The following is a 22,184-nucleotide window of genomic DNA, read 5'->3' as shown; positions in this document are numbered from 1 at the left end:
TAATCCTTAAAAAAATGTCATTGAGATATATGAGCCATTGTTGAGGGGAAGATTATAGTTATCTACTCTGAAAGATGTTTCATCTGAAGATGATTAAGCCTCCCTTTTGTGTGTGTATGTGGTTATCAGACAAATATTATTTGTAAACTACTTCGCTATTAATAAGATTGTTTTGTTGATTTGATAAGATTACTTTTAGCTTTGTTTCATTTTTCTTTATTATTTTTTGCATATGTGCATTTGCATTTTGATATTTAGTGGATGGAAATTTTAATTTGATCTTAAAAAATGTACATTCTTTTTGGGCTAAGCACGCATCTTTCTAGCCTAAATAGGTGAGGATGTTATTTTACACAACTTGTCTAGGCCTAAAAAGGTAGCCTTGTTATGGATAATGTGATAGACCCTTGTACCTAAGTCTTGCTTTGATTTGAAAGAGCACGAATTTCTTTACCATGGCCATCATCATCAAAGGGGCAAAGCTCTTTGCCTTGGTCTACAATAAACTCTACCAAGGGGGGTAAAACCTCTCACCATGGGCTTTGTGGGTGAAAGGTAGGGACATAAATGAACTAAGTTTGAACAAACGAACTTCTTGTTTGTTTGTTTATTTTTAAGCTTGTTCGTGTTCGTTAACAATTTCAAATTTGTTTTCGTGTTCACTTATTTAAAACTATGTTTGTTCATGTTTGTTAATTCAAGTTAAATGAACATGTTCGTGAACATGCTCATGAATAATAAACAATCAAACAATAAATAAACTTATTTATAATTTTTTAGATATAAAATAATCAAATATAAGTAATAATAATTATATTATAAAATAAAATAAGCACACAAATAATAATAATTTTATTAATATAATAATTTAATAATAAACAAACTTTAAATGAGCTTTGGATGGATAAAAACGAGCTTGTTCGTAAATATAAATAAACTAAGCAAGCTTTGTTTGTATTTAGCTCATTTATAAGTTAGCCTTAAAATCTTGTTCATGTTTATTTGTCAATGTTTGTTTATTTATCTTGATAGATGAACAAAAATTGAATTGTTTATTGAATGCTTTGTTCATTTACAACCTTAGTGAAGGGGAACAAGACCTTTCACCTTGGTCTTCATGGGCATAAGGAGGACGGTGAGACCTTTTGTTTCATATACTAGGCTAAGTTCTTATCTTCCTTGTTTGTTGCTTAAAGGGATGTTAATCGTTTCTCTAGTGATGTTTTCTCTATGTCAAAGGGTCGAACAAGATGTCCCTAATACTTGAAGAATTCGAACGAGATGTCATTGATGGTGTTGTGGCACATCTTTTGATTGGGTATACTTTTCTATATTTATTTCCACTAACATTTTCATTTGTGAGTTTACTCGCTGGTCTTCTGCTAAAGCTTCATCTTGAAGAGGTAGATATTTTCCTTCCCCTTCCTATTGTGAAGCTATTGTGGTCAAGAGGTTGAAAAAGATGTCGAACAACAACTAGTGAAGGTAGATGGAAATGGTTCTTTAACTATTAAATCTAGGATTCTTTTTATCATCTTTATAAGCCAAGAATCTAGAATAAATTTCTTACAATAGAAAACTTACCCATTCATTCATGCTACGAGGGTGAAGCTTACATTCTTTGCTTCCTTAGTGCATGCCTTGCCTTACTCCATTGGTTGGTTTACTTGGTGGTGGTTTTCTTTTTTCCTTTTTTTGGCGATGTTAATCTTCAAAAGGATCTTATCAAACCATTTGATTAACTGACAAGTAGAACGTTGTCTTCTCAGAATTACAGCTGCAAAGGTGATCTTTTGCAATGATTGACAAATTTGTCTAGTGGAGATCGTTGCATGGTTGAGACAAGTGTGGTAAGATTTCTTTATATGACATCAACTCTATTCTATGCTTGTGTGATCTTCTTTTTTGAGGTCTCGCTTTCGAAAACCCATTGTCACCCCTTATATTTTCAATATTAGCTTCTATAAAAATACAACGCCGTGCCATTCTTAAGAGAGTTTAGGTAAGTTAAGCATTTCAATACCTTTTTCTCCTAGGAACTTGACCCTTACTTATAATAGGGGCTGCCCTAGTTATGCTTCATTTTGGAAGGACAAACCTCTTTTTTCAGTAAGAGTTCTCTTCTATCTTTCATGGGGCCCTATCTTTCTAATGGAGATCCTCACTTGTTTTGACATTTGGATATCCTTCCCATAGGAATGAGTGTGTTTATATTGTACATGAGCCTCATCTGCACCAGTACTCTAAAACCTTTTATCCTCTTGGTTGATGGCGAGTAGCGTACAAAAATTTAGTTCAAAAATAAATATTCAAATGGGGCCTGAAAACAATGTTCATTATTCATAATAACTATGAGTATACAATATTATTGTTAAATAATTATTACAATAAAATAAATTGTTAAGAAGCATTCTGAGGATTGAACCTACAAGAAAAATATACAAATGATTTCAACTAACTACTCGACTCACTAATAAAATAAATTACTAAAGTAAATGTCTTCCTAGCCCAGGCATCAACTTGTGCTTTATAACAACCCGTTTTTCAATGATGTTGGAAACAGTGGTTTCGGGACCACAATTCTGACGAGAGAATCCAAGATATATTTAATTAATATTTATGAGATAAATATAGTATAATAGTGAATCATGATTTAATGGATTTTATTGTCAAGGTACAAGTGGTGTGTATCGAAAGTTAAGTAATTTTAGAAAATAACGTATCGGGACCTTGTTTCTACAAACTAAATCCGTGAATATTTTTATTAAATGCTTATGGAGTTGCTAAATAGGTGAATTGAAGTTTGGTCCAAAAATTTTAATGATTGAATAGTTAATTAAGGAAAAAAAAACATTAAATCGTAAAAGATGTAAAACTTAATCGCTATTAAATTATTAATTGAAAGGCTTAATTGATAAAAGTGGGATGATTTAAGAGGAAATTCTAAAGTGAGTGGATGGTTAATCCATGATTTTACTTATTTTATATGTTAAATTTATATTAAATAAAAATTAAAATAATAATAAAGGTTAAAATAATAACATAAAATAAAGGTAACATAAAAATATCACAATTATCATTCTTCTTCTTCTTCATAGCCGAAAAAGCCATTGGAAAAGCTTGGAGCATTCGACCTTCATTTTTCTTTTGCATGTAGGCTTAATGAAGGTCCGTTTTACATAATTTTTATGTTTTTGAGATCGTTGCAATTAGGTCCAGCTAACTTGTATCTTTGTTTTCAAAATTTTTAAATATTTTTAAAGCTTCCATTGATGTTAATTGAATTTTTTGAATGTTTATGGTAGATTTTAAGTCTTAGAAATGAAATAGGATTAATTTGTTAAGTAAATTTTATTAAATTTGCATATAGTGACTAAAATGAAAAGTTGATGAAATTGTCATGAAATTTCTATAAATTTAAGATTTAGAGGGTTGTAGGACATAATTGAAATCGTAATGAAAAATGAAGCTCAATTGTGAAAGTTATAATAGTTTTGGTTTTAGGGACTAAATTGAATAAAATACAAAATTTTAGTGGCATTCAAATAATAAAATTAAACTGATATATACTTATAATAGAATGATATATGATGTCTGGAATTGATAAATTTAATTGAATTATTGAATAGATCGGAAATTGGACCAAATTGGAGAAAATCAGAAAAATAAAAAAAACTTGTTGATTAGTCCTTAGAGAGTTGTGTGTTTGATGTTTTGACCAGGTAAGTTCATACAGTATGTTTGTGTTAATTTTTTATGCATTAATAATTATAATAAATAATTCAGTACAAAAAGGTGAGTGAGAGGATTAAATTGAATACGATGAATTACAGATTGAAATAATCATGGAATTGACCTTAAATTGAACTGAAATAGAATATGTTATGTGATGATGTGATGAAATGAGTTGATTTGATTTGATTTAGATTGGTTGATAGTGATAAGGACTAAATTGAATATATGTGAAAGTATAATATAATGTTATAATGTGAAATTGAGCATTTATTGAGATTATTTATTGTTACCATATGTTGGATATATGTATTCATGATGAAATTAAATGTGAATGGAGGTATTGGTTGATAATGAAATATGAAATGAATACCCTATTAATTGTTCAAGTAGAGTCGGATATAGTTGGCATGCTATTGAATAGGAAGAGTTTAGGGTTACTTCAACTACGAGTCGATGAGGCACTGGGTGCCAATTTGCTTTGGTTATACCGATGAGACATTAGGTGTCAACCTTATTGATAGCACTGGGCGCAACTATTTGCTTTGGATTTATCCGATAAGGGATTGGGTGCCAAACTGGTATGTTGGTTAGATCCGTGTATTTGTACAAGTTCGAGTCGTGTTAATAGGGAAATAAATGGTAAAAATGAAATATCTGATATTTGAAATGAAAAATGATGTGAAATGAAAGTGAAATGTGAAATGGAATATGAAATTGTGGAATTGTGGAATGAGTTGGGAATATTGATTGATTATGTTAAATGAATCCATGAATTTGGAAATTGAGATGGAATGTGATTTGTAATTCAGATTATGAAAGGAACTAGTAATTGACATTAAATTGGCAATTGATATATATGGTATAAAGATGAATTGATATAAAATGGGAATGAAATTTATATGATGTAATATGAATTTGATTGAGAATTCAAACTATGAAATAAAAAAATGTTTGACATTAATTTGAAATGGGATGTATTATGGGTAACTAGATTGTATGATATGATTAAGATAGTGAATTGATTTAATGATTGCTTGTTTTATGAATGATAATGAAATGTTGAATTAAGTGAATTGAAATGTTATATGATTGAGTTAATATATAGTATGAAAAATGTTAAACTCACCTTTTTTATATGTGATTTGACACGATAGGCAAACTTTACCAAGCTAAGTAGCATGTAGTGTATAATAATAACCGGAGGTAAGTTATTTGGTTTTAATACCTGTGAACTTACTAAGGAATTGTAATGTTTACTCCCTTGTTTCCTTTTTCCCTATAGTGTCAACTTGCGGAACGTGTAAAGTGGATCGTCAAGAAGCTCACATTATCTCGGTATTGATTGATCGTCAAGAAGCTCACATTATCCCGGTATTGATTCTATAGTCTTTTTTACTATATTAAGGCTTGGTTATGTGTGGCATGTACTTAGGAGTTGTTTTGGTTTACTTATATAGTGGTACAGCTTGAAATCCTTGTTGGTGTGATTATAGCAAAGAATATGCTTGTTGAAAACATATGCATTACCAAATGGTTGAATTGTGTATTTGGTATTTGAAATGGCATTTTGAGTATGCAATTATATAGGTAATATGATGTCATTATATGAATTAGTTGGTTTTAAAGAGAGGTATATAATATTTGGCATGTTCCTAGGAGAGTTATGTGGTTGTATATGTTATGCTTTGAATGAATTTAGCATTTTAAATATTATGTGAATATGTATATAACTATAAGTTTGGTAATGATATTGGTAATTTAGTAATCTTTGTTGATTATTTAGGTACGTATGTTTTAATTGCTTATATGGTAATAAGGTAATATGTTTAAAATATGCTAAGTAAATGAATGGTATGTATATGATAGGTTTTAGTGAATTTGGTAAGGTATTGTGCATGCTTGAATGGTTGATATTGAATCATTATTATAAGGTGTTATAAATGGATAAATGAGGTATGTCATGCCTTGGAGAGCATATTGGATTATTTTGAATATAGTGTTATGTTTAAACTTGAACTGTTGATTGAGTTGCCAATTGTGGCATATTGATTAGGCACTTGTTGTATGCCTAAGTTAATATTTTTCAGGTATATAATTATATCTATGGTTACCATTTGAGTTTTGGGTGTTTTGGGTATGAAATTGACATTTTAAAGATTGGTCTTTAGCATTTCTGAACTTAAGTATCAATACTTCAACATTTGGTATTGATACTTAATCATATGAACAGTTTTAAAACAAACAGAATGCCAAAATGGTATCGATATTTATACGAGTATCGATACTTTTTCATAAAATATTGATACCAGAAAATAAATATCGATACCCTTGTTTTACATAACCAACAGAGTCGTAATTTGGTATCGATATTTAATATGGTATCGACACAGTATTGATACCCAGTAATTAAATATCAGTATCAACTTTAAAACTTTAAAATTTTAAAATTTTACAATTCAACCCTATTTCATGCTTGAATTACACAATTAAGTCATTGAAAACTTTAAACTATTACATTGCATAGTATGTGAATAGAATTTATATAAATTGCATATAATTGTTTGTATTTGATTGTCGCATCCTATTACTTGGGTTCGGCAACCGAACTGGGTAAAAGGTCTTACATGCTCCATTTGATCGCCTCTAATTCATGGATGGTGAGTTATTAGCTTAATTTATGTGGAGAAAAGGGATAATTCTCCAATTTTGCTTTACTAAATTTTTAGTCCTCGTCTTTCTCTTTATTTTCATAGAGCATGTGGAGAAAGGTACTGGGTATACACCAATATTTTGAGACTTTCTTGGGTCATGCACTAGTATTATAAGACTTCATCATTTTCCTCGACATTTCTTACAAGAGGCAAGTTCTTGTTAGGGATGGAAGAGTTATAAAAGTGCATTAATCTTGCTCTTGTGATTTCTTTCTTACTTCCAACTAAGTGGTTCCTTATGACGTTCTAATTAGAGATGATAAGATGTGGTATTTTATTATTTACTTGATGTTTATAAGGTTATATTAGAGTTGTATTAAATATTCGTTAAGAAATTTTAAGGTTTAAATAGATAATTTAGTAAAATGATTAAATTTGTAAAAGTTACAAAAGTTTATTTCCATTAGTTAAAAAGGTCAAGTAGCTTTGAAAAGGTAAACTAATGGACCTAGATGGTAATTATATCATATATAAAGTTAGTGGACAATTAAGGGTATGATTTTGTCATTTTATAAGTTAATAACCTAAGGGTAAAATGGTAATTAAATAAATAAACCTTCAACTAAATAAAACAAAATAGTATCATCTTCATTAGTTTATTCTCTACCGAATTTTAAGACAAAAAAAAATCACCATTTTTATAGCTTTAAGGTTTGACTAAGTCAAGAGCTTGCATGTAAGTGATTTTAATTCCGTCTTTAGTGATTTTTATGTTTTTGAGCTCATATTAACTTAATCTAGCTAGCTCAGGGATCAATTTGTAAAACTTTTAAATGTTTAGAATTATGACATGGATGATATTGAAGTTTTCTTGAAGTTAATGATATATTATTAAGCTTGATTGTTAAATAGGATTATTTTTGTAATGTAGTTTTGTTAATTTTAATGTTTAAGGATTAATTTGTTAAAAAGGTAAAATTCATAGGTGTTAATGTGAATTTTTTTATAAATATAGGTTGCTAGGGAACCTATGAAAATCGACTAGCATGAAATTTTATTAATTGTGGCTAAATTGTAAGTTTCGAGTTTAGGGACTAATTTGTATAAAAGTTAAAATATTAGGGGTAATTTCATAATTTCACATTAAAATGGGTTATAAGCTATAATTTATGATTTTAAACTATTTTAATTATTTAATTGAATGAAATTATTATTTAGATCAAGAAAAGAATCAACCGAACTTGAATAGAGGGAAAGCAAAAGTCTCGGATTAGTTTTGACTTTGTTGTAACATCCGCTGTAATCGAGGTAAATTTGTATTTCATTTTAAAGTATTATATTTAAATTTATATGATTAATTGATATCTTTATATATGTATCTATGTATTGGTGTTTGAGATTGTTTTGATTTGAGAAAAGGAAAGAACCGTGATTTAAATACATCATGGTATAAAACTTGAAAAGGAAAAGACCATGGTTGAAAGATACCATGGCACTATATTCGATATTTCTAAATCAATGAAAGGTTGAAAAGGATGTACTTGAAAAGGGTATCATTATAATGAACTAACAAGTATAGGTTTGTTATGTGATATGGAATGGTTATGTAAATTTGAATTGAAAATGAATATGATTGAGTTGATGATTTATATGTTGAAATCTTATTCATGATATGTTACATGTTGTTATGATTAAAATTTTCTTATATATATAGTTACTAACTTATAAAGTGGTGTGATTAGGAAGAAACGTGTATATAAGGTAATGAACAATGCTTGATTGGTTTATTCATGTAATTATTTATTCGTAAGTTTAAATTTCCTTTATACGAGCTTACTAAGTATTGGGAGCTTACTAAGTATTGGTTGCTTATATAGTTGCTTTCTTTGTCTTTTAGATCATTGGAAAGCTCAATCGGTTGGAATCACGTTAGAGCACGATCACACTATCCAGATGTTATTTTGGTGGTTTTTGGTTGTTTTAGCAAGTGGTTATAAATGGCATGTATAGGGCTTAAATGTAATAGGAGTATTAATTATGCTATTTGGTTAATGTGATGTTGTTAGGTTCTTGTGTATATGTTTTGCTTTTAACTTGTAAATGCTTAAGTAAGTATATGCCTTTTGGTCACTTTTGAATGCATTGTAAATATAGATAGCATATGACTTGTTGATATATGAATGAGGTGATTCAATGATAAGAAAATGAGTATTATGTATGTTTTAGGTATGAAATGTAGTTTTGGAGTGAGTTTAATTGGTGTGTGAATTAAGGTGCCTTATGATGACATATTGGTTAGTTTTAGGATGGATGATTTTGGCATGTTTCTAGTGTCTTTGAATAATATAAACCAAGTGAAACAAGCTAGGTATGGTGTGTCTTAGTGTGCAAGGTTTTCGTGTTTGATTTGGCTTGTTTTAAGGGCAACTTATGCTACACAGGGTTTAGGACACGGGCTGTTACACGATCGTGTGCCACACACGGTCATCCCACACGATTGTGTGTCATTATTATTTTAGGTGCAAGTTTCACACCGTCTGAGACACGACCTGCGATACAACTGTGTGGCCCCACTTCGAATACCTACACGGATGGACACACGGGCTGGGACATAACCGTGTGTCCAGACTTCAAATGTCCACACAGTCTGGGTTATATCACACGGCCGTCTGATCCCCTGTTTCCAAAATTTTCAATTTTTCCTAAAATTTTCTATTTTGTTTCTAATTGAAGAAGAATGTTCCCAAACTATTTTTAGGGCCCCATAAGCTCAATTTAAAACCCATAGGTGTTTTTTTTTACCATAATTAGATTGAGTTATTAATTGATAATATTTAAATTGCATAATTATTCTATTTTGAAATTGAATGTTTTGTTTTGTACAGTAATACTCTATAACCCTAATTCGACGACGGAAACGAGTTAGGGGTGTTACATCCACACTTTTACCTAGTAAGGAGACACCTTTTCAAATGAAAGAATCACCACATGATTCCCAGTTGCATCCCATTGAGGGAAGGAAATCACCTTTATAAACCCTAGAAATTGATCTTATTAGTGATTATCTTTTTCTTTTATCAAATTGCTTCTCAATGTGTTGTTAGGCGTTTTTGTTCCAATAAGGAAATTTGAGGAAAAGGTATTGTTGGATGCCTTTTATTCTATCATTTGATGCGTAAGCTTTTTTTGTTCCTTTACTAAACTTGGCGTGAGACCATATTTTCTTCAAATGCTTTGAAAAAGGGTGTGCTAAGATTCCCTTTTTTTCTTACAAAGTTGTTGCAGCCCTCGCTTGGATGGTGGTGTCACATTAACTAGCCAATTCCTTCACTCAAGCAATATGCATTGTCTTTGCCCACACAAAGGAGTTGATGGCTTGGCTTTTCCATGTGGTTGATCTTAAGGGAAACATAGCTACCTTTTCCTCCTCACGATATTTGTTCTCTAAAGGGGTCAGTCTTCACACATCTGCACTCTGAGATTTTCCCTTTTTTTTAACTAATATTTTGAGACTTCTAAGACATCTTCAATCATGATATTCTTTCTACTCATTTTTCTTAAGAGTGTGATGCATTTTCTTTGAATTCTTCCCTCTATCCATATTTCATGGCCTCATCGATGGAATCTTTTAACCTAAGGCAATTGTTGGTTTGCGTAGCATATATAATTGTAATATAAGCATTCCACCATTGATTTCCTCTTTTATGGATCAAATTGCAAAAGGGGTGTTGCCTCTAATATCCATATATTCTCATGGAAGATTTATGCTTGTGAGGTGTTTAAAGGGGTATGATCGTAAAAGGGAGCGGGTGAAACCTGTTTTAAGTGTTTTGACCGATTATAGTTACGACACCCTACTACAACTTGAATTTTCCTCCACTAAGTGAAGCAACAATTTTAGTACCCCCCTAAGTTAAGGTTGTGCTGCCTTTCCAAGGGTTGTCTCTAGTCCCAATATAAATCTTCTTCTTTGTTTCTTGGCTACTCCTTGCCCCCTTGAGCTTATTCTCAAATATATTCCTGGATTTGAGGTAAAAAAAATTGTTTTGGGGCTTGTAGTACTTGATATTGTTAGACAGTGTCTTGAGAATCTTTTCCTTTCCTAAAATTATGATAGTATTCCTGTCTCAAGCAGTTTATCAGGGCCTCTACCACTTCATTCTACCCCTGGCCATTAAATTCATTTTGATGTTGGTCACAGGTTTCATTTTTATCTTCTTGTTCCTGATAATTGTAACCTTTAGAAGGTAGAGACAAAGTTTCCTATTAGGTTTTTACAGACGGTGCCAATTGTTGTACCATTAAAGTTATAAAAGGTGTTTGTTACTACAACAAGGTAGGTTTACATCATAAGGTGTTTAGAAAACTGCTAGAACGAAGGTGGTTCAGATGATGGGTGGTGCATAAAACCGCTAATATTGATGGTTTGAAAGAGTTTGGGGTCAAGTTCTTGTTGAGTAAAGACTATCTGGATGGTCTCCCCTTCTTACTTCAATCCTAACGAGATATTTATAAGAGAGAAGTGACTAGACATGGGTCTCAACAATAGAGTTCCCGAGTGTTGTAGTAAGGTGGTGGATGTCAATTAAGATACTATTGGAATTGACTTAAAAAGAGACTAAACAAGGTGCTGGTCAAAAAGAGATGAAAAATTTATGGATATCATAAGAAACTTTTTGTATATCTTTTAGGATCATGTAAGCCTACCGAGTGTGATGTTTAGACGAAGAGTATTGTCTGTTTGGTGAGGCCTTGAGGCTGCACCTTACCATACATAAGACCGTGCTTTGCGGGGTTGTTGAATGACTTAACGAGGGCCAAATAGCAGAGTATAACAACAATTATATTGGTTTGACTTAATCCAAAATTTTAATAATACTCTTATTTCCATAGAAATTTGATTGAAATCAATGACTTATTTAGATGTTGATGGCACCAGACCAATTCAAAATACTGATGATAATGTAAAATAAGAGAGGTGACGAATATATCAACAATCTTCTAGCTAGCGGGGCGGAGATATATATACATATATAATTCCAAATATATTATCTATTTAAATGCAATTAAATATAATATATACGAATATTAGTAGTTGATTGGATCAATAAATGTTCGTTCAAAGTGATATCACTCGCTTTTTCTTCGATGAATTTAAACAAGTTGTGTTTGACAAAAAGGAAAAAAGGCAAATTTGTTGATATTTTTGAGGACTTATTTGTTTTGGTGGAAGATATTTTTTGTTTTGTTGTAGAAGTAGTAAAGTTTGTTTAAGACTTAGCCCAAGTCATGCTGAGGCGTCTTCCGCGTATAAATCACAACTCCTTGGATTCTTATGCTAATTTATGTATATTTGGATATAAGATTTTCAATTTTGTGTTAATTGAATTACTATTTTATTATAAAAATAAATAATCGCAATATGTTATTAGTTTTTACTAATAAAATGAGTGACATTTTTTTTTTTATGATTTCAATCGGGTTGCAATTTGATTTCAAAAATAAAATAAAATCTAGACCATTTTAATCTTGACTTGTCAAAAAATCATTTCACTATTCAGAAATAATAAAATTTTAAAAATTAATATTATTTTTATAACTAAATTTAAATTTAAAAATATTTTTATTATTTAAATTATATTCAAATTAGGTTAAAATGACTTGAGTCATAGAAATTCTAGTGTATATCCGACCCAAATCAGACAAAGCCTATCGGGCCAGATGAACTATCCAGCCATTGACAAATCTAGTCATCATATTAGTATGGGTGGGACTTGCAGCCCATTCTATTAATATATTTAATTTCTCATTGGATATAATTTCAAAAACATATATATTTCATGTCAATTTCATACTTTTAAAAATTATATATATTGCATGTGATTTTACATGTTTATTTTTAAATAATATATTCTAATTATTCTAATTAATTTTTAATTTATTATTTAAATTATTAAATATAATTAAAATATATTAATTTATTTAACAATTAAATGTAATAAGAAGAAACTTTCAAATACCACTTTAAAAGATTGATAATTTGTAGGCAATAACTTTTAATAACATTAATAAAAATTAAACTATAATTAAAACATTTATATCATTTTCAATACGAAATATAGTTAATGGAAAACAACATTATTTAAAGTAGTAACTAATAAACATCCTTAAAATATATTAATTATTTCAATAATTCAAATATTGTGTTAATAAAAATTTCTATTATTAAAGCAATTCAACAAATTATAAAATTAATATATTATAAATTAAGCTGTTCACTATTTAATTTTTTTATTTTCTTAATAGTAAAAAGTTTATCATAATAGTTTATAAATTATATATAATTAAAATCTAGCAAAAAATAATACCAAGTAAAAAATAAAAACTTTAAATTATGCAAAGTAAAAATAATTAATACTAAGTAAAAATAATAATATATTGTTGGAAAAATTGTATTTTTATGGGAACTTTGAGGCACATTCTCAATTGGTAAAGGTAGAGAGTTGAATCATAAAATTATGATTTTATATTCTATTCCATGAAACATTTACAACGGTATATCATATGCTCTAAAAAAATTGATGCTCAAAGTAAGCTACTTGAAAATATTGTTGAGGGAAAGTAAATGCTTAGATCCCACATTGGTTAAATACCAAAGTGTGAGATATGTTTATATATATGAACCCTCTTAAAGTACAAGTGAATGATTAAGCTTGTAACATTGCCTCATGTGCAAGGGGTTGTAGGTCCAAACTCAACAAGGTTAGGGCGCATCTACATGATGTGGGCGACGCAAAATATCTGGACCGGTTGAACCCAAATGGACCTGCAAACATTTTAAGCCCAACAGACATAATCTATATGGACAGTATCTGATTTGATTTAATTTTTAAAACAAATTAATTTTTAGCTCCTTAATGGCAGATTTTGTGGTTATTTCTAAATTTTCCACCATCTTAAATGCCTATAAAAAGACTGTATTCTGTAGTAATTTACACACTAATACTCACACTGAAACTCTTTTACTCTCAAAATTCATCCTTTTCCTCTCCATATTTTTACAAATGTTCCAGTGATAGAAAAAGGCAAAGTTTATTCGTTGATCGTTGTAAAGGTGCTACTATTTTGATCACTGTTATTGTTATATCCTGGGAGACATTCGACCAATGTTTCTCCAAGTACTATAAGAGCAGCCGAATCTGTTTTAAGGAAATTGTGTTTCACAGGCCTCAACGTTTCGTAAAATCTCGATTCTTTTTTATTTCAACTTTTTATTATGGTTTTATTTGATTTTCATATTTGATAAATTAATTATAAATAATTATATTTATATTTTATTTCATATGTGTTTATTTATAATTAGTTATATGTTTGTTAACATGTGTTTTGTCCAACAATCTTAAGACAGAATTGATTATTTTTGCATTTTTCTAATCCGAGACAAACGAGACACCAAGGCGAAGAAAAAAATTATTTTTCGAAAATAATTTTTTTTAAAAAAATTAAATAAATCTGTTTCAAGATTTTTCCCGTTGTTCAATAGATTTCTTTTTCCTCTATTTTTGTTTTATTTCCAAATAAATATTAAAACTAATAAAATCTATTTCGGGGTTTTTCTCGTCGTTTAAAAGATTTTATTTGATTTTGTTTCTAAAATTAAAAGTAAATAAAATCCGTTTTGGGATTTATTCCCGCCGTTCAACAGATTTTATCCCATTAGTTTGATTTTATTTGCAAACGGGAAATTAAAGGTAAATAAAATCCGTTTCGGGATTGATTCCCGTCGTTTAACGATTTTATTCCAAATTTTGTTTTATTTCTAAAAAAGAGTAAAATAAAATCCGTTTCGGGATTAATTCCCACCGTTCAACAATTTTATTCCAAATTTTGTTTTATTTCCAAAAGCGAGTAAAATAAAATCTGTTTCGGGATTGATTTCCACGGTTCAACAATTTTATTCCAAATTTTTTTTTATTTCCAAAAAAGAGTAAAATAAAACCCATTTCGGGATTGATTCTCGTTGTTCAACGGATTTATTACATTTTGATTTTGCTGTAAAAAATGAGAAATTAAATAAAATAAAATCTGTTTCGGGATTTATTCCTGCCGTTTAATAAGATTTATTTGATTTTATTTTGTTGTCAAAAACGAGAAATTAAATTAAATAAAATCTATTTCAGGATTTATTCTTGCCGTTTAATAAGATTTATTTGATTTGAGTTTGTTACAAAAAGCGAGAAATTAAATTAAATAAAATATGTTTCGAGATTTATTCTCGTTGTTTAACAAGATTTTATTTTATTTTATTTTGTTTCCAAATTCTAATTGAATTAAATAAAATTTGTTTTGGGATTTATTACTGCCGTTTAACAGGATTTTATTCGATATTGTTTTGTTTCCAAACAAAGAAGTAATCAAATAATTCTATTTTTGGATTTATTCCCACCGTTTAACAGATTTTATTTTGATTTAATAATGTAATTTTGTTTCAAGATTTAATCCTGCCATTTAACAAAATTGTTTTTTTTTTTTCGTTTTAGAATTTTTATTCTGCCGTTTAACAAATCAAAAGGATTTTTTTCCGTTTATAGTGGCCTTAATTGTGGCTTTAAATTGAATTAAAAGAAATATATCAATGATGAATTAAAAAGACAATATGAGAATGCATAGATTGGTTCTTTGAAAGACTTGATATTTAAGTGTGCCGAGCGCACCACCTCTCTTTTAGGGTTACCTACCTGGTTTTATTGTATTTTTTATAAAACCGTATAAACTTTTGTTTCAGGTTTTACTAGATTCCTACTGTCTAACACAAGTTGATAAGTTTTCTAATTCTAGTTTTGTTTTGTAACAGAAAAATGGAGACTCCCACCAATTTAATCAATTCACAATTTGAAGCTTTGGTTCAAACGCAATCCTTGATCCAAAACTCAGTATTGCTGATGATGACTACTGTAAGCCACAACGAGAAACCTTCAAAATTCTTGGGACAGAATTTCAAGACTTGAGAACAGAAAATATTGTTTTATTTGACTATGTTAAACTTGGCCAAAATTTTGAAAGATGACCCTCCTACTGTTAAAGAGGGCGAAGTAGATGAAGTTACGACTTTCACTGCTATCGAAGCTTGGAAACATTCAGATTTCCTATGTTGAAACTACATCCTAAATGGATTGTCGGATGTACTGTATGAAGTGTATAGTGTTAAGAAAACAGCTAAGGAATTATGGACATCGTCGGACCATAAATATAAAGTCAAACATGCTGGAACTAAAAAGTTCTTAGTTTCTAAATTCTTGAATTTTGTAATGGTTGATTCTATATTAGTTGTGAATCAAGTGCAGGAACTTCAACTGATCATTTACGAAATTCTTGCTAAAAGGATGATAATAAGTGAATCCTTCCAAGTGGCAGCCATTATTAAGAAGTTGCCTTCTACTTGGAATGACATCAAGAATTACCTAAAGCACAAAAGAAAGGAAATGTCAATGGAAGACCTAATTGTCAGACTTCAGATTGAAGAAAAAAATAGAGGTACGGAAAAGAGGCTCAACAAAGCAGCAAATGACAATATTGCTAGGGCAAACGTTATAGAAGTCAAAAAAGACTTCAAGAAGGGAAAAAAACTACAGAATGAGTCTAAATTGGGACCAAAAGTGGTGTTTCCAAGAAGCAAAAATTTCAAGGAAAATGCTTCAATTGCAACAAGATGGGGCACATGTCATCCGACTATAGGATTCCAAAGAAAGTTAGAACTAAAGAGGCTAATGCTGTGGACGAAATTTCCAAGGAAGTGTCCAATATGAAATTATGTGCCTAACATACGCAAGAATTATGAATAAGAATGTTCTTTAAGAAGGAGGAATGTTTGTAGGAAAATGATATGTACTCATCTAAATGTTATCTCTGTAAAAGCAAAACTATGAATAAGAATTTTATTCATTTTCTGTTTATATGCTTAAGTCATTTAATTTATGCCATAGTAGGCTCAAACATGTTAATTATGATACTTTACGTACATAAATTAACTTAGAGCATATTCCTTTGTTTCATAATAATTATAATTATAAATATGAAACATGTGTTGAAGCAAAATTAACAAAGGTGAAAAACCACTTGATCTAATACATGGCAATGCTTGTAAAACTTGTTTAAGCGAGAGAAAAGAATAAAAATGTTTATTACCTTCATTGCTACGAGCTAAGACGAAGAGAATTTATTCTCTATAAGCAAGAAGTTGAAAACCAACTTAATAAAAAGACTAAGTGGTCGTGGTGGTGGATATATTGAATCATTTCAATATTGTACACAATTTAATAACACTACCATGCTTTCCTCAAATAGAGTAGCCGAGCAGAAAATCAAACTCTAAAGGAAAATATAAACTTAATGCTAAAAAAGCTCAGGGTTATCACAGGAAATGTTGGGGGGGAGCGCTTCTATGAGCTAATTACCTTTCATATAATGTGCCCCACAAGAAAAGGGACAAGACACTATATGAGTTACAGAAAAGTAGAAAACCATCCTACAACCACTTGAAAGTGTGGGGGTGTCTTGTTAGCGTAACGTATAATGGTAAGTCGAGACATATATGTCGTCGACACAATACCATTTATAACTGATCTCAGACGGAGTTATCTCTATTGATTTTGGAAAATCAAAAAATAACACTGTAGAAAATCAAAGGGACAACCTAATTGCATAGACCTCGTAAGGTTACTATAAGGGTACTTATCTTAAGTCCGTTCCTATGATGTAAATAGTGACTAAAAATGGGAGAGGTTAAACAATGCTTTTAATGACCATTATATGTTTCAGGAAGCTGAACAGCATAAGTCACCTATGTGAGAGTGAAGTAGAGCCGCTTCAAGGAGACTGTTGGGGCATAGTTCTCTCAAACTCTTACAAAACTAGGAGATGTTCACGTCTATATTAATATACCCATGGGAACTAAAACTTTTCCAAGGAGGTAGTTGTGTGAGGTATATCATCATTTACATAAAAGGTAGAACAGTTCGAGGACATTACGTCTACTGGTCAGCTAGTAAAGTAGATATACTTTTGCAAAGGAAGGTTCAAGGTTGGATACCTACCTATCTTATGTAACTATCGATCGTAGATTCTATCACTACATTAAGTCAATGTTTTTTCGATAAAACTATCAATTTTCATTCATGTTGGAGATTATTGGAAAAATTGCATTTTTATAGGAACTTTGAGGCATATTCTCAATAGGTAAAGGTGGAGAGTTGAATCACAAAATTATGGTTTCATATTCTACTCCATGAGACCTTTACAACGGTATATCATATGCTCAAAATGGTTGAGTGATGAATGAGAAATTGATGCTCAAAGTAAGCTACTTGGAATATTGTCAAGGAAAAGTAAAGGCTTAGATCCCACATTGGTTAAATACCAAAGTGTGAGATGTGTTTACATATGTGAACCCTCTTGAAAGGTAATTGAATGACTAAGCTTGTAACTTTGCATTGTGCGCAAGGGGTGCAGGTTTAAACCCAACAGGGTTGGGGCACACTTACACGACGTGGGTGATGCGAAACGTCTAAACTGGTCGAGCCCAAATGGGCCTATAGATATTTTAAACGCAACACAAATTTATTTTTCCTCAACAGAGTTCGTTCGTTGATCATTGTAGAGGTGCTACTACCTTGATCACTGTTGTTGTTGTATCCTGGAAGACATTTGACCTACGTTTCTCCAAGTACCGTATGAGCAACCGAATCTGTCTTAAGGAAATTGTGTTTCACAGGCCTCTATGTTTCGTAAAATCTCGATTCTTCTTTATTTCAACTTTTTATTATGATTTATTTGATTTTAGTATTTGATAAATTAATTATAAATAATTATATTTATATTTTATTTCATATGTGTTTATTTATAATTAGTTATATGTTTGCTAATATGTGTTTTGTTCGACAACTTTAAATTATGCCAAGTAAAAATAATTAATACTTAGTGAAAAATAATAATATATTGTAGTTAAAAATAAAATTATAAATGTTTATCATATCATTAAAGAAGTTGCTTATTACATTTATTATGAATTTAATAAATTTATCGTAGGGATTTTATATTACACTATTTGTAATGGTATAATTTTTTGCAAAATTATTTTTGAATTTTATCATATATAATTAAATATCACCGCTTGAGTTTTAGTTTCTGAAATAATTTAAATCATATGTAAAATCATTATTTAACTAAACAAAGATCAATTATTGACTTAATACATAAACTATTAAAATAAATGTCTGATTCGTTCTCCATTAAAAGTGCTTATAAGCAGCTTCAAGAAGGGGATTGGAATTCAAATGAAGTAGTTTGACAGATTCCGTGGAAATTCCAAAGACCTCAAAGGGTGGAGATTTTTTATATGGCTTGCTTTGAAAGAGAAGTTACTTACTAATGTGGAGAGAACAAGTAGAGGAATAGGTTTGGGTACTACTTGTGGAATTTGTGGTCATGTTTATGAAGATGTGCTGTAACGCCCCAATTTTCGGAAACCCTGTGAATGTTGGCATAGGTTTAATTATGTTAGTGGGCCTCTAGAAAGCCCAAACTTAAGGTAGAACCCGACAATTTTAGTTAATTTTTGTTCCATAAGAAAAAGGGGGTGAAATTATGAAATAGGACCTATGTGAAAATGTTTGAAAATGCTATAAGCTAAATTGAAGTGGCCAAATAAATAGGAGTGCAAAATAGGAGGATTTGCATGACAAACCTCCCATTTTACATGAAGTGGTCAGCCATCATGTTGTTGTAGACAAAATGTGCACTTGATATCCATAATTTATGGTACAAATTGATACAAATTGATAATAGGTTAGGTAAATATTCCATGATAATAGGTTAGGTAAATGTTCCATGATAATTGGTTAGGTAAATGTTTCATGATAATGGGTTAGGTAAATGTTTCATGATAAGAATTTCATGTCTTTTGTATTAAAGAATTAAATGGATAAAATATGAAGTTTTATTAAAAGAAAAAGGGGTGAAAAGAACAAAGTTTGTCCATCTTTGTTCATCATAGCTGAAAGTTAGAGAAGAGAAAGGAGAGGAGAAAGCTCTTGAGTATTCGGTCATTAGGAGGAGGAAAATTGAAGGTAAGTTCTTGGTACCTTGCTTCTATTTTGAGGTTCATGAGTTCTTCTTGATTCTACCTTAACTCTTGAAATATATTTTGATTTTTAGTTGTGTTGTGAGCATTTGGTCATGAATTAAAATGAAGGAAATGGTTGTTGTTTCATGTTCTTTTGATGAAAAATGGAAGATATGTGAAGTTGAGCCAAACAAATGAGCATGCATGTGCCTTAGATGCTAAAGGGAAAAATCGGCTAACATGTTGTGCTTTAAAATGATGAAATGGAGATTATGCTTAAGTAAAAATCATAGATATGTGATGATTGATTGGTGATATACATGTTTAAATAACATGCATGCAAGATAGGTGTATGAAAGAGTGATTTGGTAATAAATCTGCTTGGGACAGCAGCAGTAATGTGACTTTGGAAAATCACCATAAATTGTGGGAGATGAATTAGAAGCTGAATAAATTATGTATTAAAGCTTATTGAGTCTAGCTTCTAATGAAATAAACAAGAACATATTTTGAATTCTGTACAATGAGAAATTTGATTCATAATGAAGAGTGGTCAGATTAGTCAAACAGTGAAACATGGGAAACTTTGAGAAAAATCTGGTATTAATTGGCTAAACCAAAACTTCTGAAAATTTTATGGATAGAAGATATATGAGTCTATTTTCAGGGAAAATTAACAGAACTTGATTTGGAGTTTTGTAGCTCCAGTTATAAATGATTTAGTGACTGTTGCTCAGGAAGACAGCTTGCAGTGAAATTATGATTATGTGGTAAACATTGACAAAAATTTGTTAATGAGTTGCTTATTGTTTTCTTATAAGCTTACTATGATCTGTAGGTGTGGTTGGCCGAATATTGTAAGGGGTTAATACGTAGTTTGTATTTGAATAGTTAGATTAACGTGTTAGTAATCCAATTGTAGGCGGTTCATGTGTGGATCTCGTCAGCATATCGTCACAAACAGGTGTGTAACTAACACCCTCTTTCTTAGTCTAGATCGGCAAAAGCCGAAATGCCGAAAACTGGTATTTTATAGATTTGCGAGTGTGCAAATGCTCGTGAGGTAAATCGATTAATGTTTTTGGTAAGCTGCAATGTTTGGACCGCAAAGCGCATGATTTCGTGCCTCGATATTTTTGGGCTTAATGGGCCAAAATTGGAATGATGGGCCAACGGCCCAATTCGTAAGAACCCTCGATGCGTGATTCTGTTAGTACGTGAAAAGTAGGAATATGCATGAAAACCCTAAAATAGATAAATTACTGAAATACCTTTAAAAGTGGAAAATTTACGCTTTACCCCTAGTAGATAAATTACCAAATACCTTTAGGGTTAAATTGACCTAAATGCATGTTTGATCGTTGTTATTTATCGCATGCCATGTTGTTATTATCGATGCATGGGATTGGGATATTAACGGAGGAAGTACTGAAAGTGGCTTGTCCACGTCTTGGAGGCTTTGCCTCAACTTCTCGTTAATCGAGCAACAAGGTCAGCAATCTGTGGAGTGTTGGGTGGGTGGGTTGAGCTATTCCCACATGGAGTGTATGGCTGGTACGGTGGAGTGTAGTGGTTGGTGGGTTGAGTAGTCTCCCAAATGGGCTTGCATATGTTTCTTGATGTTGCATGTATTTTGAAATGGGCCTATGGGCCATACTCATTATCTGAATAAGGGCTAAGGCCCGTTTATTGTAATCTGAAAGGGCTCGCCCAAGACCACTATTACCCAAATGGGCTTGCATATGTTTCTTGATGTTACATGTATTTTGAAATGGGCCTATGGGCCATACTGTTATCTGAATAAGGGGCTAAGGCCCAGTTTATTGTAATCTGAAAAGGGCTCTGGCCTAGTACCACTGTTACCTGAATGGGTTTAGGCCCAATAGGCTTGAGCTGACTTGGACTTTGAATGGGTTTTCCTTACACACTGAGTTTCCCCAAACTCACCCCTTTTATTTTCATCCACGCAGGAAATCTCCAACCATAGTGGGCTTGGAGCTGTGAGGGAATTCGGAGTGGCCACCCGTTCTGAAAGTTTGATTTTCTTCTGGTGAACTAGACATCCTTTTATTTACGTTTGAAGTTTTGGGTTTTTAAATGTAATAAGTCCGCTTATTTATTTTTGATGGTTTTTAATATGTATTACTAAGATAGGTAATACTTATTTTAACTGTTGAAATTGGATAGCTTTAGGGCGCGTTTTCAAAAACAACAGTTGATTTCAAAATAACACGACAATAAGCAAAGCTTCCGCAATGAAAGTATTTTCCAAAATTAATCACTTTTCCTAAAATGACTTAATCAAATCGATTTCTAGAAATATCCATGACGTTAAGGTGTGGCAATGGCGGTATGCATGTCTAGGATTAGATCCGAAGGAGCTTGGTACTTAGCGATCCGATGGACTCACCACCTCTTTTCCGGTTTCCTACCGGTGCACGACTTCCATTCACTTTAACCCTTAATGAATTAATCTTTTGAACATCAAGTACGATTTTCTGGACTTAGAATGGAAATTTTTTTTAACGTTTTTGATGTGGCATGCCGGATCCGGCCATAACTTCTGGGTCGGGTTTGGGGTGCTACATGTGCTACATGTTCTTCGAGATTGTACTGCAACTAGAGGTATTTGGAATCAGTTAATCCCAACAGGTAAACATCTTTCTATTTATGGATGT

General features: G+C 31.1%; 1 long non-coding RNA gene across 2 annotated transcripts in view; it reads left to right on the top strand.

Annotated features, from left to right (window-relative positions):
- Positions 1 to 21,767, top strand: part of LOC128291761 (uncharacterized) — a 59,430-nt gene extending 37,663 nt beyond the window's left edge. The window contains exons 1-3 of one of the 2 annotated variants that reach the window (XR_008281611.1): positions 19,363 to 19,510; positions 20,429 to 20,470; positions 21,477 to 21,767. This is a non-coding gene — a long non-coding RNA (uncharacterized LOC128291761). Of the gene's footprint in view, positions 1 to 19,362; positions 19,511 to 20,428; positions 20,471 to 21,476 lie in introns of those variants that run through there. The other variant, XR_008281610.1, reaches the window with a different exon arrangement.
- Positions 21,768 to 22,184: the final 417 nt, after the last annotated feature.

Source organism: Gossypium arboreum, chromosome 4, assembly GCF_025698485.1.
Source record: "Gossypium arboreum isolate Shixiya-1 chromosome 4, ASM2569848v2, whole genome shotgun sequence".
In the NCBI taxonomy this organism is placed as follows: Eukaryota; Viridiplantae; Streptophyta; class Magnoliopsida; order Malvales; family Malvaceae; genus Gossypium; species Gossypium arboreum.
This window is presented reverse-complemented; position numbering and strand designations above follow the sequence as displayed.